Raw genomic sequence first — 27500 nt, forward strand, 5'->3', positions numbered from 1 at the left:
GTTTGAATAAGAAAATCTTCAGAGAAAATGAGAGGAGTACGAATGTCTTCAGTTAAATGAAGTCAAACGAAGAAACCTGAGAATATGAGTTGGAATGGAAGAAATGGGTAAAATATAATATTTGTTTTTCAGCGTAGGCTGGGAAATTAGAAAACATTGGACCAAAATTACCCAGACTAAAAAAACATGCCGCAAAATTAGTTAAATAAGAAAACATTTAGAATATATTAGTTAAATAATAAAACTTTTAGAATAAATTAGTTAAATAAGAAAACATTCAGAAAAAATGAGTGTAATTATAAAATGGTCAGCAAAATTAGTTCACTAGTAACACTTTTAACATAAATTAGATGAACTTAAAGATATTCAGCAATAATGTGTTAATTAAGAAAATGTTCAACAAAAATTAATCTAATTAGAAAAAGTTCAGTAAAAGGAGATGAATAAGAAAACCTTTAACGAAAATGAGGAAGAGGACGAGAGCTAATACGGCATCGTAATGGGCGTGGTTAGTTCGTTCCTAACTAAACTGTAATCGCTCCAGGCTCGTTAGGAGAACGAGTTATTTACGTCTTCGGTAATGGCCAGGAGAAGAGCGCCCAACACGCAAGCGCGCAACGCTCTCCGAGTTATGGACCAGGGCATCGCACCATCAGAGATACGGAATAAAACACAGGAGAGAGAGAGAGAGAGAGAGAGAGAGAGAGAGAGAGAGAGAGAGAGAGAGAGAGAGAGAGGTCTACTACTGTTATCCCTAAGTCCGTTCATATTTTGCTCCATTAATAGGCTGACCTCCTTTTCTAACTTCTTTTCTTTTGGAAGATGGACACCAGCATTAGATTCACTAAGTTTTGCCGCTCGCTTGAAGCTTGGGGCATTTTTTAAATATTTGAATAGCCTTGTCCAGCTAGCAGCCTTGAAGTGAATCTTGAATAAGTAAGTTTTGCAAATCATTGCTGGCCTTCATTGATATGCTTTTATTTACCCTATTTTTATTTATGAAATAATTTTAATTTTTTATTTGCATTGTAAACTTACACACGGACATTTTTATACACACAAGAAATACAAGATTTCTTGACGAAAGATGCATTATTCGTACATGTACACAAACATATAAATCTCGCGCGAAAGAAGAGCATACCTGGTCAGGGGCGGGGCTTATATAATGAAGTTTGTTTAAATACCCGCTGTGGAAGATATGCCCTCTGGGCACCCCAGCTTGCTTTGCCACAATTACAACGATTACGGATTTTATGACGGTCTTTTGGAGCTCTTGCTTACCGATACTAGGCACAGAATTGTTGGATGTATTCTCTAACTATCGATTATAACATGTGTAAGATTTCGTAAATTGCGACTCTGCAAACTGCGACGCCCCTAATCAAGCATAATAACTTATACGAAGGACTCAAGTTACCAGATACTTCCAGAAATCTAGATCGTCGAATCTCGTCGCTGAGACAATCATCACCGTGTTTCTCGACCTTAATTGATTGTAATAAAAGGTTTTATCTTTTAAATTAATTCGTTTAATGGCTATTAAAACTTTCAGGGTTTTTCAGTTAAGTGCAGAAGCGACGAAGAACTAGTAAAATGCGGGATTCCTGGGGTCGTTCTATTTAGCCTGTGCTAATTGATCCTTGTCAATATTTGATTCCCGCCTAATTCTGCTCCGTAGAAGGAAGAGCAATTACCCGGATGTGTGTTTGCGGTTCCATCTGCTATCTATCGACGTCATTGGGCTTTCTTCTGATTTCCGATCTATTCAACTTAAACCCACATTCTCTTTAAATAAACAGTAAATATACCTCTGGTCAAATTGCCTTGCCCTACTACCCTCCACTATCCATAAATTAAAAAAGAAAAATGCCAGGATTTTCGAAGATAACTCCCTAAAACTACAGATTTTTAAGTGTTACTTGCAATGGTTGCAAGAATATCTTTACTTTTTATTATTTACAGTTTTGAAACTTTGTTGTATAACTGATGAAATAATCTATTTCAGTGCCCTTAGAATCTTAACTTTTTTATATTCCAAAATTAAGAGGTTGATTATTCTTAGTATTCCTTATTAAATGCATATGATAAAGCTTTATAGATATAAGTCATATATTCAATGATATCTGCATATGTACTAGGGATGTAATAAAGTGGTAAAAGGGTTTGTGTATCACCTTGATCAGCAAAACTGTACTAGTCAGGACCACTCACACTAGTTTGGTTAGCTGTGAGTGATCACATGAAAATCTTCCACCATTATCAATCCACACTGGGCAGCGTGGTGATGAAACCTGTTCAAACCTCATATATGAATAGACATGTCTAAGACCTTTGTCCTGCAGTGGACTAGAAACTGCTGCATTTGTTGTTGTTGTTGCATATAGCTAATGAATAGATGCATGTATTCTGGTCATAAGACCAAGCGCCGGGACCAGGGAGGATAATCATCACTGAGGTGCTTCTAGGATAAATCAGTCTTGTAATACGAAAATTAAAAGAGGTTGGACAGAAAAATGTGAGAGAGGTAGATTAGAAAGGAGAAAAGTGAAAAGGTACGAAGTGGGTGCATCTAGGGTCTGAAGGAATGCGACAAAGACCATTCAGTGATCCTTTGTGCTTACAGTGAACCACGTTGGGCAGACTGATGACGTCATCCCCTGTGTGAATGTCTGTGTATACATCAGTAATCTACAGCTGTATTCTAATTACAAGAAAAAGCAATAGCAAAATAACATTAATTAGAATACTGAAAAAAAAAAATTCAGTTTATTCTAACGAGGATTATAAGAAAGTCGAATTCACTAGGTAAAAAAAATAAATTATCTAAAAAATATTAATTCCTAATGGAACAGGGTTTTAGCAATAGGTAATGCATAATTCCCAACAGAATGCAAAGTCTTAGCAAAACCCATTAAACTAAAGCTAAAAATACAACAATATCTAACTAAAACGCAAACGTCTGACAGTGGGAGAAAAGAACGCCCGAGTTCAGAGCAAGGAAGAACTCCCCGAGCAAAGCGATAAGACCGCGGGCTAGTTGGACTGGTGCATACGTCACGCTGCAATTAGAAAGTAATTAACCGACTTGGAATGTCTAACTAAAGGGGGTGGGGGCGGGGGAAGGAAGAACACACGAAAAGGGGAGATGGAGGATGAAGAAGAAGATGGAATAGCAGGAAAGGAGGATGGGAAAGAACTGGGAGGGGGGAGACGCTGTCAGAGGAAGGTAGTATGAAGTGGATAGGTGAAGGAGGAAAAGGATTAGATAGGTGTGTATATGTATATATATATATATATATATATATATATATATATATATATATATATATATATATATATTTTCCGGTCACGCTCAGCTCTCCCCATCCCTCGGGTAGGGGAAAGAGAGTTTAAAATCAGGTAAGGGAGAATAGGCTGCTTAAGTGGAGGAGAATAGATAAAGGATAAATGGAAGTGTAGTATACGTGGAAGAGGATAGGAAAGGCAATACAGAAGGAGGGGAAGTGAATAGATTGCCTTATTGCCTTATTGCCTTATTTTTTGTTTGGGTTCCCCCAGGTCCCTCAGTGTGAGGCCCCTCGTATATCCACCAGAGAGTTGCTAATGCATCTTCCGGTGTATTTTGCATCTTCCAGTCTTGGATGGTCTGGGATGCATCTTAGGTATTTATCGAGCTTATTCTTAGGGAGTTGATAGGTAAAAGAGGGTAGGAGAGTCACTGATGAGACGGAGGAATGGACGGGGGGGGGGGGGGGGGGATGATTAGAGTAGGGAATGGAGAGATGAGGAGAAAAGGGGAGAGGATAAGAGGTGGAATTATTTCTTTGTTTGTTTAATTTGTCTTCTTTATTCTTCTTTCTAATTCCTGTCTTTACTTTTCATTTTACTTTCCTTATTATTCTGTTCAAACATTGTGATTCATCTCTCATTCAAATCCTGACATCCATTATGCTACAATCACTTTTCATTTATATAATTTCAGCATACAATTCCTCTTTCTATATCGGTTATCCCTCCCCTTTTTATGATTTAATTTCTTTCAAAATTTATTTCAATATCTTTACACACACTTGAGAGAGAGAGAGAGAGAGAGAGAGAGAGAGAGAGAGAGAGAGAGAGAGAGAGAGAGAGAGAGAGAGAGAGAGAATGAGTACGAATAGAAAAAAAAGTAGAATTTATCATCATCCTCACATGTTCCAGAGACGAGAGCATAAATCTGAAATGTTTTTGTCTCCTTCCTCGAAATGTAATCGCATCTAATAATGCACACACACACAGAGTACACTCGAAGAGATGAGGTGGTGTAGCATGAGATATTACAGTGCACTGTGTACCCGGACTCTACGGGGTGTAGTGATCCATGAAAGAAAAATAATGATTTCCTCCGCGGGCTGTTTTCTAGTGAGATCGCCCACTAACCCCATTTTTCATCTGTGAGCCGCGAGATGTCACCACTATAGGAGGTTCAGACGTTGTTTATGCTGTGTCATTCTTCTTGAACAATAAGTAAACATCGGATGTTTTTTCTCTTATTGCAATGGAAGGGACGAATACGAATGGATGTTTGCTTATCAAATATTTGGGAATATCTATATTTGAGAATTTGGTTTGGCGGGAACGATCCTTAAATCTATCTATCTATCTATTTTCCTATCTATTTATCTATCAATCTATATCTATCTATCTATCTATATATCTTTCTATCTGTCTATCTATCTATTTATCTATCTATCCGTATTCAATCTACACATTTACATGCTTAGAGACATCTAAAAATAAGCTTCTCGAGTCACTCCCTTAATTTCGTGAATAACATACATAGGAACACATATCAAATGTATAAAACTCGTCATATGTGTACCCTTGAACAAATGCAATCATACTCACAACCAAGTGTACTCCATGCAATAAAAAATACTTTTTTATCGTAAATGAAATATGCAACACCCAAGAAACTTTGATAACCACATTTTGTAGCTTTATAATTGAGCACTGAACACGCGATGGAAAAAAAAGAAGAGTATGAATAGCCACAATTAAGTTTAATGATTATAGGCAACTCCTTTGACTATTTAAGACTATTCCAGAGTATGATTTTGTAAGGAGACGTACGCAAGTGGTGAATTACGACTAGCGCAAGGAATTAGCATTATTTAAACAGCTTCATTAGTATATTCATTTATGGTTTACCCCCAGGAAATAATTGAATATAGTCAGACCTTTAAATGTAGCGAAATGTTGTTAGCGTCCAGTAGTAACTCAATGAAAATGTCAATATCTAAGTAGCCGCTTTGTAAGTAGGGCTATATATATATATATATATATATATATATATATATATATATATATGTATATATATACATATATATATGTATATATATACATATATATATGTGTATATATACATACATATGTATAATATATACATAAATATATATATATATATATATATATATATATATATATATATATATATATATATATATAAGTATGTGTATGGTTCCAAGACTGTAATACTTTATAACCTCATGGAAATAGCAGTTCGTTAGAGTTCCTATGGGAGCAGAAGTTGTAAATAGCCTCAAGTATGAGCAATATATAACGAGTTACAGAAGATATGTCGAATACATTTCCGGCGTAGATAGTGATAAATAAATAGCCATATGGGAGATGCCGTAAAAAAATAACCGTATAGAGATAGAGCAATATAAAGTAACGTATTCAAGTAAAATCCTGTACGTAGCACCTTGGACATGGCTATCTATGTAAACAGGTATATGAAAGTAGGCACATATCAGTAGCTTTGAGAAAGCAGACAAATTAAAGTGACATCGTGTATGTAGCTTTACGTGAATAATGCCACATGAACGGAAGTTATTCAAAGAAAGCCACTTCAAAGCATAACAACACGAATTAGATGAACTTATGCACTGTAATATAGAAAAGGTGACAACACAAGACTATTTTTGCTTATTTATAAGTTGTACCTGGACGAATGAAAATTTCAACGGACAACAAATGCAGGTGTGTTTCGGTGCTTTACGATCACCACATACGACGATGGGCAGTGTTTCGCTTTACAAACAATAAAATCTTTTAAATCAATCCTGCTATAAAAAGCGTATAAAATAGTTGTCATTATTTGTCTTGAATTCCTGCTGAGCTTTCTTAAGGACATCAATAGTTTTGGATTGAGTGATGAATTGAATACGAAATACGTGGTTTCACGAAATCAGATGCTACTTTTGAATATACAAGACATATTCTTAGATGATGGGAATAACCGACCACTTTCCATAACGTCTTTTGGCAAAACGTCTGAATAGTTATGCTGAAGGTAATAAAACTGTTCTTTAGTTTGCAATCTGGCATTCGTAAAGGCTTTGCAGCGTGTAATGCCCTTCTTACAATTTCCAATGCTATACAGAAATAAATCCCTTGATTGTGGACAGGAAGTTCGTGTTATTGGCTTGATTTTAGTGTTGCCTTTGACCGTATTAATCATGAGGTGGGTCTTTTCTTATAGTCCATGGGAAATAGCTTTTTAGGTCAAACAAATTGCAATATTTTGTTTTATTGCATGAACATGTTATATGGACTCTTAGGAACACCATATCCGAAATGGGACAAATTCGGCCATTTTGAAGTTGTGAAAATCACACTTTTTCGGAGGGTACATTTTTCCATATTTTCCTGTTTTCCTCCAAAACGGTTCATCGTATGTGTAGGAGGTATGGGTACAAAAATGATAGAAAATTAAATTCTACACATGTTTGTCTCTATAAGTATTTACCTTAAAATTGAAAATTATTGCACAAACAAGCCCGGAATTGGAATACACACATTTTGGAGAAACTGAACAAATCGACTTTGTACTTACATTTACCTAAATATCTCTTAAACTACTAACTTTACGGTAAAATGTCATAGAATTGCTCTTTTAGAGTGAAGAGTTTTCTTTATTTTGACGTGTTTTCTTTCCATTATATCTTGATATTTTGCAAAAGAAACACACACACACACAAATAGACACAATTTTGATTCATGGAAAACAGATGAAAATAGAAGGTTCAGTAAAACAAATTGCAATAGTTTATTCTATGCACGAATGTGTCATTTGGACTCTTTGGAACACCACAGTAAATAATATGACAAATTCGGCCATTTTGAATTTGAGTAATTCCATATTGAAAATGGCGACCGTTCTCACTGTTTGAACTGACGTATCTTCTCATATTTCCACTTTTTAACGCCTGCATGGCCGATGACAGAATATTCTGTTATCACGAAACATCAGAGAACATCTTGATACCCTTTGGAAGATTGCATTTCCTTATAGATGCAACAGGCCTGGATGGTCCGGCTTTATGCAGACCATTACCCGAGGTAGCCATTTAGGAAAAGCATCCTTCCACTTCTTACCAATAGTTGACTTGGATCCAAACAATTTAAGCTGTATCTTTACTACCCTGATGTTTGTAAATGACGTGTGCATGAAATATAACATATCGCCTGTCATCACATTTGATCAACCCTTGTGGCTCAAGGCAAGGCATATCATCAGCCATGAAAACCAACTCAAACATATTGTTCTCATCCTCGGGCCATTCCATACCTTAATGAGCTTCCTGGGCACCATGGGTCACATCATGAAAGATAGTGGACTGAGAACACTACTGGAGCTTGTGTATGGGCCCAACACTGTCAACCATATGCTGACTGGAAAGGCATATGAGCGAGCAGTACGTGGCCACTTCTTAGTTGATGCTGGTTTGAATGTATTAGTGGTCAAGAAAGCATCAGATCATGAGGCCACTCAGAATTCAATAGATGGAGCATTACAGAAGTTTGACAAAGTTCTTCGATCAACAGAAACAGAAGTGGAAGCTGAAGACCAGGACATATTGGCAGTTAAAGAGAGGCTCAGAGATATTGAGGATCAGCTACAACAGAGCCCAAATGGAAAATTATGGGTTCAGTACATGGAGATGATGGATATCCTGCAATCTGCACTCAAAGGTCAAAGAACCAGCAAGCCAACATTGTACTTCAGGGCACTACAAAGAATGCTTCCATTTTTTGCTGCCTCTGGACACAATAACCACAAAATCAGCACATCTATTCCTCCAGGACATGGTGGACCTACAGAAAACGAATGAGAAACTCTATGACCAACTTATTGAGTCTGATTTGTTCTTCATTAGGAGATCGGACAGATACTGGGCTGGGTTAGCACCAGATCTTGTTATTGAGCAGGTGTTAATGAAATCCATAAAGTCAACAGGAGGCTTAACACATGGACGAGGTATGGATGAAATTCAACGAACAAGATGGTTACAAGCCATGCCAGTCTTTGCTCAGATAAGTGATGAAGTAAAGAGTGTCCAGGAGAAGACTGGCATTGAAAGAATCAAAGACTTGATTGAATCCAGAAGGATGAGAGATCAGGATGATACTTCAAAGATTTTCCAGTACCTAGAACAACATAGTCCTTTCACAGAAAATGAGTATTTGTACAACATTATTTCAGGATTATCCGCACCACAGTCAAATGCTCACCTTGCCAAAGATTTTAGGAACAATATAATCAAAATAATGGAAGACCAAAATGCAGCAAACTATACCTTCAGAAAGAAACACTAAATCAAGACAATGGGTCAGAAGATAGTAACAGATGGAGTTGAAGTGCAGGTAGATCCTCAAGCTCTATTTCAGCAGTTACTTGTGATAGCCAGTAATGTTGAAATCAGGTTAAGTGAAATCATGAGGTTTGAACTGTCTGTATACCCACCATCACTGTTCACAAGCAATGGACTTCCTCGAAGTGCCACCAAATCTCAGCTTGCAGATGCCATAGCAAAATCCACTATAAGTCAAGCTGAGTCAATCCCTGATGCTGAATGTTCTGTTTTTGATGGTGGATCCTTGCTTCGACACATCAAATGGACTGCAGGAGAAACATATGAAGATATTGCATCCAAATATGTTGTTCTTGTCAAGAGAAATAGCTATCCTATTGTTGTCTTCGATGGATTAAGCAATACTGCATCGACAAAATATGTGACTCATCAAAAGCGTGCTAGGGGCTTAAATGTTGCCCCAGATGTTCACCTGACACACACTAAAGTCTTTACCTTTGGAACTAAGGAGGCATTTCTAGCAAACCATAAAAACAAACAGAGACTTATCAACTTTCTGTTGGAAACTCTGAAGGAGCATGGTGTATCAACAAAGCATGCAGAGGGAGATGCAGATTTTCTAATAGTGCAAGAGGCAGTTAACATGGCAGTTAGCAAGGTAACATACGCTATAGCAGAGGATACAGCTCTAACAGTGATTGTGCAACTCTTGATGACCTGAGAAAGAAAAAGTTTCAGGGCAAAGTCATCAAGAGTTTGAGAAGTGTTGATGTGAAAGACCTGCCACCTACTAGTGATGTAGCAAAATATCATTCATTCCGGGTTTATTATCAAACAATTCTGGCTAGGTAACAGTGATATTAAACCTGACGATTGGGGCTGGAAGAGAAATGGAAGAAACGTAATTCCTTGCACGATGGATAACAGCCCTGCGCCTGATGCCTTGCTGAGAGTAATCAGATGCAAATACAAAGGCTTTTGTGACACTCAGCACTGCTCATGCAAAAAACACGAGTTATATTGTACAGATTTTTGTGAGGAGTGTCAAACTAACACTTGTGTTAACATATTAATAGACGAAGACACTGAACATGATTAATTTAGTTTGTGCATGTATTTTGAGCAACAATGATTGCATTTTTTTATTTCTGTTATTTTCAAACACCGTCAAGAGCTAATCAATATTTTGATGTTTGTCATTTTAGTTATCTTGTATATATTACAACCATTGTAAAACCCGAGTAAATTGCAAAGATAATTTTCTTGAAATATTAAGTGCAGCCTTCATTTTAACCAGGGGCCCACAGAGGTCACGGGTGAAAACTGATGTCTGCAATAAATTCCTGGAGACCATGCTTTTTTGAGTAATCAATATATATATATATATATATATATATATATATATATATATATATATATATATATATATATATATAAGTGGAAATTTTAGAGGATACTTCCATTCACACAATGAGAACGGCCGCCATTTTTAATACGGAATTACACAAACTCAAAATGGCCGAATATGTCATATTATTTACTGTGGTGTTCCAAAGAGTCCAAATGACACACTCGTGCATAGAATAAACTATTGCAATTTGTTTTACTGAGTTTTCTATTTTCATCGGTTTTCCATGAATTAAAATTGTGTCTATTTTTGTGTGTGTGTTTTTGCAAAATATCAGGATATAATGGAAAGTAAATACGTCAAAATAAAGAAAAATCTTCACTCTAAAGGAGCAATTCTATGAAATTTTACCGTAAAGTTAGTATTTTAAGAGATATTTAGGTAAATGTAAGTACAAAGTCGATTTTTTTCAGTTTCTCCAAAATGTGTGTATTCCAATTCCGGGCTTGTTTGCACAATAATTTTCAATTTTAGGGTAAATACTTATAGAGACAAACATGTGTAGAATTTAATTTTCTATCTGTTTTGTACCAATACCTTCTACCCGTACGATGAACCGTTTTGGAGGAAAACAGGAAAACATGGAAAAATGTACCCTCTGAAAACGTTAAAAGTGTGATTTTCACAACTTCAAAATGGCCGATTTTGTCCCATGTTCATGCAATAAAACAAAATATTGTAATTTGTTTGACTAAATAACCTTTTTTGGCCTATTTCCCATGGACTATTAGTCTCATTACTAATTTTTTAAGTAATAGATTGCAAAAAGTTGTTGTTGAGGGGATCATCGTGAGTACAGGAATACGATAGCTAGTGTTCATTAAGGCGGCGTTCTTGGCCATTACTTTTCATACTATATAGGCCTACACATGACATGTGGTGTGGCCTAGAAAACAAACTCGTTGCGTATGCAGATGATGTTGCTCCCTTTATATCAATTCCATTTCCTGAATGTAAATCTTGGGTTGCTGAATCCCTCATTAGAGTCTAGATAAAATTAATGCATAGTGCAAATTATGGGGCATGAAGTGAACCCTACCAAACCCAAAGCATGATTGTAAGTAGGTAGAGGACAATGGGTCCTCAACATCCAGATCGGTGCATCAATAATTTTTATTTAACTATATGTGACTCATCAAATTTTAGCTGTGATTCTCGAAAGAAAATTTAGTTTTGAGAAACATGATAGTTCTGTTTCTTTTTCAAGTGCACGAAAAATTGGCTTATTGAGCAAGTCTTTTAAGAGTTTCGGTGATCAATCCATTCTAAAGAAATATTCTGGTTCTTTCATTCTACTTTGTTTCAAAAAGTGTTCTCCTTTCTGGTCTTTTCAGCTGCTGAATTTTATCTTAATTTGATGGACAAAACCTTGCAGTATATTAGATTTCTTATTCCTGATCGGGATATCAATCTCTGGCACTGTCGTTCAGTTAGATTATTATGCATGTTGAATAAGATTTTTCATTACTCTGGCCACCCTTTGCAATGGGATCTTTCCTGAGAGTGCCATCCTGTACCAAGTATTAGGTATGTAGGTAGTTCTATCAGTTTTGCCCTCTCCCTCATAAGGCTCGATTATACACAACATTCTAGAAATTTTAATCTAGCTGTGACCAAATTGTGAAATGATCTTCCTAATCAGCCAGTTGAATCGGTGGAACTTCAAAAGCTCTAGCTTCCAGCGAATGTTTTTCTGTTGAACAGGCTGACATGAGTCTCTCCTCTTATAATCTATATGTGACATATCTATTTCAAAGTTGCTACCGATCTTAAGATATTTTATATTCTTTACCCATTACATCTCATATATTATCTCTTTCTTATTTTCTTTCCTCACTAAGCTTTTTTTTCCTGCTGGAGTCCTTGGGCTTATAGCATCCTGCTTTTCCAACTAATGTTGTAGTTTATCTATTAATAATAATAATAATAATAATAATAATAATAGTAATAATAATAATAATAATGGTAATGATAAGGATAATGATAATGAATTTGATCATGATAATAATAATAATAATAATAATAATAATAATAATAATAATAATAATAATAATAATAATAAATCTCTAGACCCTGATAGAGTGAATGCATTATTTTCTATGAATGATAACTTCTGTCACTTATATTCTACTCACGACTCAAGTTTAAGTTATATAGTTATTACACAATCCTTATCAAAATAATATTTTTAAAATCAATATCATATCACTACAGTGTTTTAGAGGTCCGAGTTCCCTCATGAGTACAAATAATGAACGTATCGAGTAAACACACGCTCAGACGCTCTCCTCACTGTGATAGGTGGAACCAATTCATCCAAGGTCTACTCTATATGACCTTGGGTGGAACGACCAACGCGAAATGAAGAGATTAGCCGTCGAAGGCAAGGGCTTTGTCGTGACCAGTGTTGAAATCGGTAAATAGTGGAATCTGATTTGCAAGAATGGGGGTAATGCAGGGACTTCCTTTGAAAATGATAATACAAAGGGGTACTGGATGAATTAAAGGTTAAAAATTAAAATAAATGGGGGATAATGAATGAATGATTAAGGTGAGCAGAACAGATTGAAAAAATTAGCATGATTGCTGAAATTAGTTAAAATAAATAATTTTGATGAACTTAAACTTCCTGAACATATGGTTGTCTACTGTCCATAAAGGTCCGAGAAATGTAGCAAACGATATAGTCAGAAAAGTATTTTTCCAATGTGTCTACTTAAAGTGTGTGCATATGATAAACTATTGTGGGTCCTGAAACGAGGAATTTAGCGGGTTTGTGACCAGTTGAAATAAGTTCGCAGCCCTTTCAATATATCCTTTAACTTTACTAAGCTTTCCTGGTCATAGCACGCAAGGGAACTTTACTCTCTACAGAACCTACACGGTAAGTTTATCGTATACATTCTTAGGTATTTTACATATCACACTGCAAACTGGTGTTTATTGACAAATCCACATTATCGAAACACTTAAGTGAACAAGAAAGTTCGGTTTTACGGGTCAAATTCGTGTACAGAAGAAAAAGTAAATTAACAATACTTTCGGGTCAAATTAACGCAAAGAAAAAATTTAAATAATACTTTCGGGTCAAATCTATGTAAAAAATAAAGTGAATTAAAATTACTCTCGGGTCAAATTAACGCAAAGAAAAAATTAAAATAATACTTTCGGGTCAAATTTATGTAGAGAAAAAAGTAAATTAACAATACTTTCGGGTGAAATTAACGCAAAGAAAAAATTTAAATAATACTTTCGGGTCAAATTTATATAAAGAAAAAAGCAAATTAACAATACTTTCTGGTCAAATTAACGCAAGGAAAAAATGAAAATAAGAGCACTTCATTTATTTCCATCAATTAATCACCGTCTTTACATCTCTCTCAAATACCCTGCCCAGCTACTTGGGAAGTGGGTGGGTGAGGGGAGTGGCTGGCGGAATGACCAAACTCCTTTCAAGAGATAAGAGGAACTTACCGTTGAGTGGGAGCCACGAAATCGTGACCCGAGTGGACGTCCGGGAGGAAAGAAGAGCGTCGTTGGTCAAATGGAAAGTCACGGAAGGAGATGACCGAAACCATTAGAGAATCATTAAAGAATCATTAACAAGTTAGAAATGCTACTAAGATTCCTGATTTAGGTCTCTCTCTCTCTCTCTCTCTCTCTCTCTCTCTCTCTCTCTCTCTCTCTCTCTCTCTCTCTCTGGGATAGATAATCATGTGACTCCAAAAAACGATCTTTTGTGTATAGAATATTTGAATGTACAGTCTCTCCTTAGTAAGATATGTGAAATTGAATTAATGCTCTTAAACAGAAATATTGATGTATTATGTTTAACTGAGACTTGGTTAACCCCGAATGTTGTCGATTCACTCATTGAATTTCCTAATTATACAATATATAGATGTGACAAAGGAAGAGGTGGAGGTTGTTGTATTTATGTAAAAAATAATCTTTCTGTTAATATTTGTAATCTTAATGTTCAAAGAGTAGAGGGGGTAGAAGAGGTTTGGCTCTCTGTACAATCTCGTAAGCTACCTTCTGTTATCATTGGTTGCTTATATAGACATCCGCATGCTTCAAATGATACTTTTAACTATATTTTGGAATGTCTGAGAATGATTTCTCTAAAGAATAAATCAATTTATGTAATAGATGATCTAAATGATGATTTGATGTTAGGTTCAGCAAAGATACATAATATTTTAAGAGTCACCAAATTAAATCAAATGATTAATAAACCTACTAGAGTTAGCCCCATCTCATCCACACTACTAGACGTGTTAATAACAAACAAGCAGGAAAGTGTCATTAAAATTGAGGTAAATCCAAGTATTGTAGCTGACCATGAACATATTTCATTTATCATAGATATTAAGAAGCCAAAACGTAAACCAGTCACGGTAACCTCTAGGTGTTTAAAATATTATTCTGCAGATTTTTTGTGCAATACATTGCTAGACCAGAAAATAATTTTAGATACAATCATGCATACTGATGACACAGATATTCAAACAGGAATTTTCAATAAATTATATAATAGTGCCTTAGATAAATGTGCCCCAATAACCACGAAGGAAATAAGGAGACCCAGTGCACCTTGGATAGACAATGATCTCAAAAACAGTATGATTGAAAGGGACAAAATGCAAGAAAGGCTTAAACATAATAGACATGATGAGAATCTTAACAATTCGTATAAGGAAATGAAAAAACTCATCAATTCGAAAATGCGTACTGCCAAAGCTTATTATAACAAAGACAAGATCAAGAAAAGTAAATCTCGCAAAGAAACATGGAAAATTATGAATAATATTGTATCTACTAAAACAAATAAAAAGATTGAATACGACAACCCAAAAGCTAGAGCAGATCAATTTAACCAATACTTTGCTAATGTAGGAAAAATAACTTATGATAAAACGCAGGAAATTCTACAAAAGTACGAAAATGAAGATATTAGAAACACTCAAAATAATTTTGGCAATAATATAAGATTGTTTAGACCGCAACCAGTTACAGTAGAAACAATAATATTAACAGTTAAGAGTTTGAATAATAGTAATGCTTACGGAACGGGTGGTATTCCTACTAGTTTTCTAAAAGATTCCCTTACAGTTATTGCATATTATATCACGGTTATCATAAATACATCGATTGTAACTGGGAAATATCCTTCTATTTGGAAACAACCCCTCGTAGACCCTCTTCACAAGAAAGGAGACAAGGACGACCCTGGTAATTATAGACCTGTTTCTATCCTTCCCGTAATATCGAAAGTAATAGAAAAGATTGTATGTAATCAGTTAATGGAACATCTAGAAAAAAAATAATTTGATTTCTAACACTCAGCATGGATTCCGTAAAGGTTTATCAACAGAAACAGCTTTGATGAAATTAACAGATGAAATTTATAAAAATATTGATAGAAAAAAAGTTTCCATATTAATTTTATGTGACCTATCAAAGGCATTTGATAGTGTCAACCATGATGAATTGTGTAAATCTCTTAAGGAACATTACATTGATACGTTCTGGTTTCAGGATTACTTGAAGGATAGAAGTCAGGTAGTTAGATTAGGAGACGTAAATTCTTGCATTGAAAAGGTTGAATTTGGAGTCCCACAGGGATCTGTCCTAGGTACAATTCTGTTTTTAGTCTACGTTAATGACATGATTAAATACATAGAAAACTGCTTGCTAATTCAATACGCTGATGACACCCAAGTTCTTTTGGCTGATCAAATAGAAAATTTAGATGGCTTGATAAAAAGGGCTGAACTAATATTGCTCAAAATTAAGAAATATTTTCTAAGAAAAGGGCTATTATTAAATGCCACTAAAACACAGTGCATGTTTGTGGGTAGCTCACAGTATATTAGCAAAATTCCAAATGACATTATAATAAAATGCGATGGTGATGAAGTAAAGATAAGTCAACATGTGAAAAATCTAGGTCTACACATGGACAGGTACATGACATTCAGTACTCACATTGACGAGCTGAGTAGAAAAGTTAGTGGCATTCTAATGTATTTAAGTAGAGTAAAAGATTACTTTGATGATACTACTCGAGCTTTTATTGTGGAAAGTCTGGTCTTGAGTGTAATAAACTACTGTATTAAGATATGGGGGTCTACTAATGATATGCACATGGAAAAAGCTCAAAAAATCCGAAACTTTGCTGGTAGAGTAGCCGTTATTGGGGTGAAAAAACACGATCACATCACCCCAACCCTCCAGCAATTAAAGTGGATAAAATTAAAAGAAAAGTGTATGTACGATGTTTGTGTTTTTGTTTTTAAAAGTTTGAGAAAAGAATATCCCAACTGGCTATACACATTTCCTACAGTTGGTAATTGTAGGAATGCATTAACCAGACAGAATGAAAATCTATTTGTAGACAGCTATCGAACTGATTTGGGTTCACGCTCAATGGCAATAAGGGGCCCAGCTTGCTGGAATAAACTACCTCTGGAAATAAGAAAATGTATAAATGTTAGTTCTGATTTATTCAAAAAGAAACTTAAGTAATATTTTTTAAATTTTACTTGAATGTATATATATCCTAATTTTTTACAATCCAATTATTGTGAATTTTATGTAAATAATGTATATTGTTATGTAACAGAATAACCATTTTATAATGGAATAAAGGTTTTGACTCTCTCTAAATACTTGTAGGGAACAGTAACACGGTAAACGAGTTCAAGAATAAGTTAGACAAGATTATATGAACTCTCTAAATAAAATGGAGTCTCCGCCGATGGACTAAAAGTCTTTGAGACATCCAAATTCCTTGTAACTCACTCACTCACTCTCCCCCCCCCCCCCTCTCTCTCTCTCTCTCTCTCTCTCTCTCTCTCTCTCTCTCTCTCTCTCTCTCTCTCTAAATACTTGTAGGCAACAGTAACTCGGTAAACGAGTTCAAGAATAAGTTAGACAAGATCATATGAACTCTCTAAATAAAATGGAGTCTCCGCCGATGGACTAAAAAGTCTTTGAGACATCCAAATTCCTTGTAACTCACTCCCTCTCTCTCTCTCTCTCTCTCTCTCTCTCTCTCTAAATACTTGTAGGGAACAGTAACACGGTAAACGAGTTCAAGAATAAGTTAGACAAGATCATATGAACTCTCTAAATAAAATGGAGTCTCCGCCGATGGACTAAAAAGTCTTTGAGACATCCAAATTCCTTGTAACTCACTCTCTCTCTCTCTCTCTCTCTCTCTCTCTCTCTCTCCTCTCTCTCTCTCTCTCTCTCTCTCTCTCTAAATACTTGTAGGGAACAGTAACACGGTAAACGAGTTCAAGAATAAGTTAGACAAGATCATATGAACTCTCTAAATAAAATGGAGTCTCCGCCGATGGACTAAAAAGTCTTTGAGACATCCAAATTCCTTGTAACTCACTCCCTCTCTCTCTCTCTCTCTCTCTCTCTCTCTCTCTCTCTCTCTCTCTAAATACTTGTAGGGAACCGTAACACGGTAAACGAGTTCAAGAATAAGTTAGACAAGATCATATGAACTCTCTAAATAAAATGTAGTCTCCGCCGATGGACTAAAAAGTCTTTGAGACATCCAAATTCCTTGTAACTCTCTCTCTCTCTCTCTCCTCTCTCTCTCTCTCCTCTCTCTCTCTCTCTCTCTCTCTCTCTCTCTAAATACTTGTAGGGAACAGTAACACGGTAAACGAGTTCAAGAATAAGTTAGACAAGATCATATGAACTCTCTAAATAAAATGGAGTCTCCGCCGATGGACTAAAAAGACTTTGAGACATCCAAATTCCTTGTAACACACTCACTCTCCCTCTCTCTCTCTCTCTCTCTCTCTCTCTCTCTCTCTCTCTCTCTAAATACTTGTAGGGAACAGTAACACGGTAAACGAGTTCAAGAATAAGTTAGACAAGATCATATGAAATCTCTAAATAAAATGGAGTCTCCGCCGATGGACTAAAAAGTCTTTGAGACATCCAAATTCCTTGTAACTCACTCACACTCACTCTCTCTCTCTCTCTCTCTCTCTCTCTCTCTCTCTCTAAATACTTGTAGGGAACAGTAACACGGTAAACGAGTTCAAGAATAAGTTAGACAAGATCATATGAACTCTCTAAATAAAATGGAGTCTCCGCCGATGGACTAAAAAGTCTTTGAGACATCCAAATTCCTTGTAACTCACTCACTCACTCTCTCTCTCTCTCTCTCTCTCTCTCTCTCTCTCTCTCTCTCTAAATACTTGTAGGGAACAGTAACACGGTAAACGAGTTCAAGAATAAGATAGACAAGATCATATGAACTCTCTAAATAAAATGGAGTCTCCGCCGATGGACTAAAAAGTCTTTGAGACATCCAAATTCCTTGTAACTCACTCACTCTCTCTCTCTCTCTCTCTCTCTCTCCTCTCTCTCTCTCTCTCTCTCTCTCTCTAAATACTTGTAGGGAACAGTAACACGGTAAACGAGTTCAAGAATAAGTCAGACAATATCATATGAACTCTCTAAATAAAATGGAGTCTCCGCCGATGGACTAAAAAGTCTTTGAGACATCCAAATTCCTTGTAACTCACTCACTCTCTCTCTCTCTCTCTCTCTCTCTCTAAATACTTGTAGGGAACAGTAACACGGTAAACGAGTTCAAAAATAAGTTAGACAAGATCATATGAATTCTCTAAATAAAATGGAGTCTCCGCCGATGGACTAAAAAGTCTTTGAGACATCCAAATTCCTTTTAACTCTCTCTCTCTCTCTCTCCTCTCTCTCTCTCTCTCTCTCTCTCTCTCTTCTCTCTCTCTCTCTCTAAATACTTGTAGGGAACAGTAACTCGGTAAACGAGTTCAAGAATAAGTTAGACAAGATCATATGAACTCTCTAAATAAAATGGAGTCTCCGCCGATGGACTAAAAAGTCTTTGAGACATCCAAATTCCTTGTAACTCACTCTCACTCTCTCTCTCTCTCTCTCTCCCTCTCTCTCTCTCTCTCTCTCTCTCTCTCTCTCTCTCTCTCTCTAAATACTTGTAGGGAACAGTAACACGGTAAACGAGTTCAAGAATAAGTTAGACAAGATCATATGAACTCTCTAAATAAAATGGAGTCTCCGCCGATGGACTAAAAAGTCTTTGAGACATCCAAATTCCTTGTAACTCTCTCTCTCTCTCTCTCTTTCTCTCTCTCTCTCTCTCTCTCTCTATCTCTCTAAATACTTGTAGGGAACAGTAACACGGTAAAAACGAGTTCAAGAATAAGTTAGACAAGATCATATGAACTCTCTAAATAAAATGGAAGTCTCCGCCGATGGACTAAAAAGTCTTTGAGACATCCAAATTCCTTGTAACTCACTCTCTCTCTCTCTCTCTCTCTCTCTCCTCTCTCTCCTCTCTCTCTCTCTCTCTCTCTAAATACTTGTAGGGAACAGTAACACGGTAAACGAGTTCAAGAATAAGTTAGACAAGATTATATGAACTCTCTAAATAAAATGGAGTCTCCACCGATGGACTAAAAAGTCTTTGAGACATCCAAATTCCTTGTAACACACTCACTCTCCCTCTCTCTCTCTCTCTCTCTCTCTCTCTTCTAAATACTTGTAGGGAACAGTAACACGGTAAACGAGTTCAAGAATAAGTTAGACAAGATCATATGAACTCTCTAAATAAAATGGAGTCTCCGCCGATGGACTAAAAAGTCTTTGAGACATCCAAATTCCTTGTAACTCACTCTCTCTCTCTCTCTCTCTCTCTCTCTCTCTCTCTCTCTCTCTCTCTAAATACTTGTAGGGAACAGTAACACGGTAAACGAGTTCAAGAATAAGTTAGACAAGATCATATGAACTCTCTAAATAAAATGGAGTCTCCGCCCATGGACTAAAAGTCTTTGAGACATCCAAATTCCTTGTAAACTCTCTCTCTCTCTCTCTCTCTCTCTCTCTCTCTCTCTCTCTCTCTCTCCTCTCTCCTCTCTAAATACTTGTAGGGAACAGTAACACGGTAAACGAGTTCAAGAATAAGTTAGACAAGATCATATGAACTCTCTAAATAAAATGGAGTCTCCGCCGATGGACTAAAAAGTCTTTGAGACATCCAAATTCTTTGTAACTCACTCTCTCTCTCTCTCTCTCTCTCTCTCTCTCTCTCTCTCTCTCTCTCTCTCTAAATACTTGTAGGGAACAGTAACACGGTAAACGAGTTCAAGAATAAGTTAGACAAGATCATATGAACTCTCTAAATAAAATGGAGTCTCCGCCGATGGACTAAAAAGTCTTTGAGACATCCAAATTCCTTGTAACTCACTCACTCACTCTCTCTCTCTCTCTCTCTCTCTCTCTAAATACTTGTAGGGAACAGTAACACGGTAAACGAGTTCAAGAATAAGTTAGACAAGATCATATGAACTCTCTAAATAAAATGGAGTCTCCGCCGATGGACTAAAAAGTCTTTGAGACATCCAAATTCCTTGTAACTCTCTCTCTCTCTCTCTCTCTCTCTCTCTCTCTCTCTCTCTCTCTCTCTCTCTCTAAATACTTGTAGGGAACAGTAACACGGTAAACGAGTTCAAGAATAAGTTAGACAAGATCATATGAACTCTCTAAATAAAATGGAGTCTCCGCCGATGGACTAAAAAGTCTTTGAGACATCCAAATTCCTTGTAACTCACTCACACTCACTCTCTCTCTCTCTCTCTCTCTCGCTCTCTAAATACTTGTAGGGAACAGTAACACGGTAAACGAGTTCAAGAATAAGTTAGACAAGATCATATGAACTCTCTAAATAAAATGGAGTCTCCGCCGATGGACTAAAAAGTCTTTGAGACATCCAAATTCCTTGTAACTCTCTCTCTCTCTCTCTCTCTCTCTCTCTCTCTCTCTCTCTCTCTAAATACTTGTAGGGAACAGTAACACGGTAAACGAGTTCAAGAATAAGTTAGACAAGATCATATGAACTCTCTAAATAAAATGGAGTCTCCGCCGATGGACTAAAAAGTCTTTGAGACATCCAAATTCCTTGTAACTCACACTCTCTCCCTCTCTCTCTCTCTCTCTCTCTCTCTCTCTCTCTCTCTAAATACTTGTAGGGAACAGTAACACGGTAAACGAGTTCAAGAATAAGTTAGACAAGATTATATGAACTCTCTAAATAAAATGGAGTCTCCGCCGATGGACTAAAAAGTCTTTGAGACATCCAAATTCCTTGTAACTCACTCACTCTCCTCTCTCTCTCTCTCTCTCTCTCTCTCTCTCCTCTCTCTCTCTCTCTCTCTCTAAATACTTGTAGGGAACAGTAACACGGTAAACGAGTTCAAGAATAAGTTAGACAAGATCATATGAACTCTCTAAATAAAATGGAGTCTCCGCCGATGGACTAAAAAGTCTTTGACATATCCAAATTCCTTGTAACTCACTCACTCACTCTCTCTCTCTCTCTCTCTCCTCTCTCTCTCTCTCTCTCTCTCTCTCTCTCTAAATACTTGTAGGGAATAGTAACACGGTAAACGAGTTCAAGAATAAGTTAGACAAGATCATATGAACTCTCTAAATAAAATGGAGTCTCCGCCGATGGACTAAAAAGTCTTTGAGACATCCAAATTCCTTGTAACTCTCTCTCTCTCTCTCTCTCTCTCTCTCTCTCTCTCTCTCTCTCTCTCTCTCTAAATACTTGTAGGGAACAGTAACACGGTAAACGAGTTCAAGAATAAGTTAGACAAGATCATATGAACTCTCTAAATAAAATGGAGTCTCCGCCGATGGACTAAAAAGTCTTTGAGACATCCAAATTCCTTGTAACTCTCTCTCTCTCTCTCTCTCTCTCTCTCTCTCTCTCTCTCTCTCTCTCTCTCTATGATCTTACGGATTGTTTTCTTGGTCTTATCACGTAGGGAATCCTACTCTCTACAGGACCTACATAATAAGTTTATATACACATTCTTAGGTAGTTTGCCTCATCACACTGTATAACTGGTGTCTATAATCAAATCCACATTATTCCCTCAGAGAATAAGGAAGTTTTCGGTTTCTTCTTGAAAGAAATATTCTTAATTTATAAATGTTCGAATTTGAATAGTTTTATTACCAACAGATTGAATATTTACATTACATAGCTACATTACATAGCTGCGGTTTATGATATCCTTAGTATCCATGGTCTGTATCTTTAATTCCAACTCATAATCTTTGCAACTTCTTGAATTCACTTTCCTATTTCTTACGACCTCTTCCCCCGGTTTTCTTCCCTTTTCGCCCTCTTAACGCTTCTTTTCCCTTCGTCATCTATCGGCAGAATCGTATGTATAATTTTCCTAGAAAAACACTTGTCAGGTTCAGGTTCAGGTGTTGGGCGGAGGGATTGCCTCTCCATCGGCAACTCCTTAGTTTTCTTCTTTATTATAGTTCTTTTATTTTCTTCTCTTTTTTTTTTCTACATCTGATATATACTTTAAGTTGTTTCTATTCTCTCTTCCTTGAATAGAATGCTTCCAATTATTTTCTTCTCCTCTTCGTATGGCTGCTGTAGTTCTATTATTTTCCTTCTCTCGTCGCTGAGGTCTGGATAGTAAAGAATGAAATAGGCGAGGCCTTCTGTCTCTGCCCCACACAGCTTACATTCCACCATTCCTCTTAATTCATGTCTTTTCCTATCATTTAGACTTAGGCAGTTGGTCTTAGCTCAATACATGGTAAATGAATCAGGTTTATTGTCATAGAACATTTCTTCTCCTATTTGACCTTTTTCTTGTACTTATATTCCCAAACTACTTTAGTCTTTCATCTTATCCTTCCACTTTTTACTATCTACTTCTCTAGTCTTTAGCCTTGAGCTCTTCCCTTCCCATTCTCCTAAAGGTTCTATCGTTCAAATCTATATCTTTCATCATTTCCTAGTCTCTTTCATCCATCTGTTACTATCATTCTCTTTCATTTCAATGTTATTGAGACCTCACTGGCTTGTAATTCACTCATTACCGCGCGACTCCGCCCGTAGATATAGGCCAAATCACGGTTTAGACTTTAGGCCGATTGAGAGATAGCAAAACAGCGACCATTCGAATACAAGATTAATCGGGATCACTTTCCAAACAGCATTCGCCCCATCAAGATTGCAATCAAAACAGCGCCAATGTAAAAGGAGGTTTCTGAAGGCCGGTCCGGTTTCGGGTCGGTTTTGAGAAACACTACTCCGTAGAGAATGGATGAAATGAGATTCATTACAGTTTGTTTTTCGTGTAACGAGTTTATCTTCGTCTTTTACTTAAAGGTTTGATAACATCGCTGTTCATTTTATTCATTCGTAACGTTCATTGTCGGAAATAGATGAACGGTTTGGGGTAGGTTCATCAGCCGGATTCGAACGAAAACCGAAGAAAAGAATCGAAACATTAAGAACCTTCAGAGATAAGACAATCCGAACCTCTCTCTCTCTCTCTCTGTCAGGCATAAATCCATTATATTTCTCGATAGAAATTAATGAATGGGAGAGCGGTTAAATGCATGAATGAAGGTTATGATGATGAGGGTGATGAAGATGAAGTAGATAGTGAGTGCAGAGAGATCAAAACAGAACAGAGAAACGGGAAATTAACATTTTGCTGAATGCTTCGTTTCGTGCTTCCTTTCATGTATTGATTCAGTTGTGTTTTAGTTTCTCTATGCATGCATCCTGTATTATTATTATTATTATCATTATTATTATTATTATTATTATTATTATTAATACTCGCTAAGCTACAACCCTTATTGGTAAAGCAGGATGCTATAAGCCCAAGTGCTCCAACAGGGAAAATAGTCCAGTGAGGAAAAGAAACAAGGATATAGATAAACTATAGGAGAAGTAATGAATAATTATAGTGAAACACTTTAAGAGCAGTAACAACATTAAAATAGATCTTCCATATATAAATTATACAAAAACAAGGGGAAGAGAAATGGTAGAATAGTGTGGCCAAGTGTACCCTCACGCAAGAAAGCTCTACCCTAGAACAGTGGAAGACCATAGTATAGAGGCTATGGCACACTACCCAAGACAGGAGAATAATGGTCTGATTTTGGAGTGTCCTCTTAAAAGAGCTGCTTACCATAGCTTAAGAGTCTTTTCTACCCTTACCAAGAGGAAAGTAGCCAATGAACAAGTGCAGTAGTTAACCCCTTGAATGAGGAAGAATTGTTTGGTAATCTCAGCATTGTTAGGTTTATGACGATAGATGAGAGTGGGGAAAGAATAGGCCAGACCATTCGATGTATGTGTAGGCAAAAGAAAAATGAGCCGTAACAGAGAGAGGGATCCAAAGTAATACTGTCTGGCCAGTCAAAGGACCCGATAACTCTAGCGATAGTATCTCAACAGGTGGCTGGTGCTCTGGCTAACTTACTACCTATTAGTTTTATTATGACTGATGACTGAAAACTATTCTAATATGTTGGTAATGTTACTGGATAAAGAATGAATCTAATTCTATATTTTCATTCATTACTTCTGATATATAGTTTGTTTATTCCCTTATTTGCTTTCTTCGCTGGGCAATTTTCCCTGTTAGAGCCATTGTGATTGTATCAGTTTGCTTTTCCAAATAATGTTGTATCATACATAATATTAATGATAATGATAATGATAATGATAATAAAAATATAATAATAATAAATAATAAATGATAATGATAATAATAGTAATAATAAATAATAATAATAATAATAATAATAATAATAATAATAATAATAATAATAAATGATAATGATAATTAATAATAACAATAACAATAACGATAATGATAATAACCATAACAATAACAATAACAATAACGATAATGATAATAACCATAACAATAACAATAACAACAACAATAACAATAATGAAAGTGATAATAACCATAACAATAACAATAACAATAACAATAACGATAATGATAATGCCAATAACAATAACATTAATATTAATAATGATAATAAGAATAGAAATAATAATAATAATAATAATAATAATAATAATAATAATAATAATAATAATAATGATGATGATGATAAACTATATGGTAAGGCTAAAGGAAATTGGATATTAAATTTAAAAATATTAATAATGATAATAATAATAATAATAATAATAATAATAATAATAATAATAATAATAATAATAATAATAATAATAATAATGATGATGATGATAAACTATATGGTAAGGCTAAAGGAAATTGGATATTGAATTTAAAGATAATGATTACAGTACCAATAATTATCACGATAACCACTGAAAAGATTCATAGGAAATGGGAACATGGAACATGTAGACAGAAATAAAACAAAAAGTGTAACGAAAAGGGATAACTAGCAGTAAAGAGTGGAAATACAATAAGAAAAATATATAATCATATGAAAAATCAAAAGTTCCCAGTTAAAAGTGATATAATATGATTGAATAAGACACTACCTACTGTACCAACACGCATCATACATGCTCGTACACTGTAACGGAATTTCTGTAATTTCTTTATATAATTTCGTTATCGCTCTCCCCTCGCACTGATAACCAGTTTATGCCTGCATATGCTTGTCTCATTGTGCTTGAATTTTTGGGCCGTTCTTGATTGGAACAGGTTGTATAAATGTTCATGATCCGTCCAAATAAAGTTAGTTGCATTCACTCGGCTTTCCAGTTAATACCTAAGATGTGCATCCGCACACTACGTTTACCAATGGTAGTTATTGTTCGGATAGAAGTTATGGACTTAGGAAAGGTTTAATTACATTAGTTTAATTTATTCCTTAGCGGTTCATTTATCTATTTAGGAATATATCAATTAATTAAGAATATAAAAATAGTTTTTCCGTCTTTTGTAACAAGTCGCGCCGATCAAAATGGCTCTAGGATAAATTGATTACTGGCAGAAGTAACATAAGGCTAATGATTCGTCAACAGTAATATTGAGAAGATGAAAAGAAATGTAATATACAATCACATATACATATGTATATTCAAATTCAATTGAATGAAAAAATAGGGTAACAACGCAACGGTTAATATGGAAACATAAATTCTACGCTCGCTGAATCACAGTTATTCTCATGTTGAAATGATATTAGTGAACATGTTAATGGTATTTGGTCTTGTAAATCATTACGGTCATCAGAACAGCAAAAAGGATAATGATAATGATGAAATATATAAGAATTGAATGACCCTATATTGTGTGTTGATTCACTTCGAATTTGGTGTTGAATCAATGACAAATTGAAAAATAAAACCACTCGAACTCTTACCTTGGATTTAATCTTGTCCAGCAATTCCAAACACTTTTCATGTAGTTTCGGCAGCTCTTGTCTTATGATTCACCTGTAATTGAAAAATGTGTTGATAACTTCATCGGCAATTTCATTAAGATAAAATAATAAATTTTACTTCTCTAGGTTGTTATAAAACCTTTTTAGGACATTCATTAATTTTTTTTTTTTTTTACAGGGTGAACTTTCGTAAAAAAAAACATTTTCCATATACTTGATGAAAAACGGTAACATTATAATTTAATGAATGCGAGTTCCTGTTGTTACGCAAAGAAATATAAAATCTTTTACTAGAATTCATAAAAATGCCCTACAGGATGAAATTACGTAAAAACCATTTTTCATACGCGTGGCAAAAAAAGTAACAATTTTAATGGGATAACTACGAATTCGTGTTACTAAGGAAAAAAATTAATTTTCGCAGAACAAGGACCGATTCTTTATATTTTGGGAATGGTCTTTCCTGAAAACCGATGCCAGATAACTCAAAATCAATCAATCAAATTCTTGAAACCAGAGTGGAACTGTATCTGAGAATCCAGCTGTTCTAGATTTAACCAGAAATGTATTAAAATATAATAAAACATATAAATAGGCTACTCACAAATTGTGATAGATATATTTTTATCATTACAATTATTATTATTATTATTATTATCATTATTATTATTATTATTATTTGCTAAGCTACAACCCTAGTTGGAAGAACAGGATGCTATTAGCACAAGGGCTCCAACAGGGAAATATAGCCCAGTGAGGAAAGGAAATAAAGAAATAAACAAACTATATGAGTAGAAATGAACGATTGAAATATATTTTAGGAACAGTAACAACATTAAAACAGACCTTTCGTATATAAACTATAAAATGAGACTTGTCTCAGCCTGTTCAACTAAAAACATTTGCTATAAGTTTAAACTTTTGAAGCTCTAAATTTACCGATTCAACTACCCGATTGGGAAGGTCATACCACAACTTAGTCACAGCTGGAATAAGACTTCTAGAATACTGTGTAGTGTTGAGCCTCATGACGAAAAAGTCCTAACTATTAGAATTAACTGCATACTTAGTATTACAAACAGGATGTAAAGGATGATCCGAATTATGAAAAAATTTATGCAACATACATAACGAACTAATTGAACGACGGTGGCAGAGATTAATATGTGGTTCAGGAATAAGAAATTTAATAGACCGTAAGT

General features: G+C 35.5%; 1 long non-coding RNA gene across 2 annotated transcripts in view; it reads right to left on the reverse strand.

Moving 5' to 3' along the window:
* Positions 1-27500, reverse strand: part of LOC137653459 (uncharacterized) — a 191139-nt gene that overhangs the window by 73760 nt on the left and 89879 nt on the right. For both annotated transcript variants that reach the window (XR_011046489.1, XR_011046488.1), the window contains exon 3: positions 26278-26350. This is a non-coding gene — a long non-coding RNA (uncharacterized lncRNA). The remainder of the gene's footprint in view (positions 1-26277; positions 26351-27500) is intronic.

This window comes from Palaemon carinicauda, chromosome 14, assembly GCF_036898095.1.
Source record: "Palaemon carinicauda isolate YSFRI2023 chromosome 14, ASM3689809v2, whole genome shotgun sequence".
NCBI classification, from domain to species: Eukaryota; Metazoa; Arthropoda; class Malacostraca; order Decapoda; family Palaemonidae; genus Palaemon; species Palaemon carinicauda.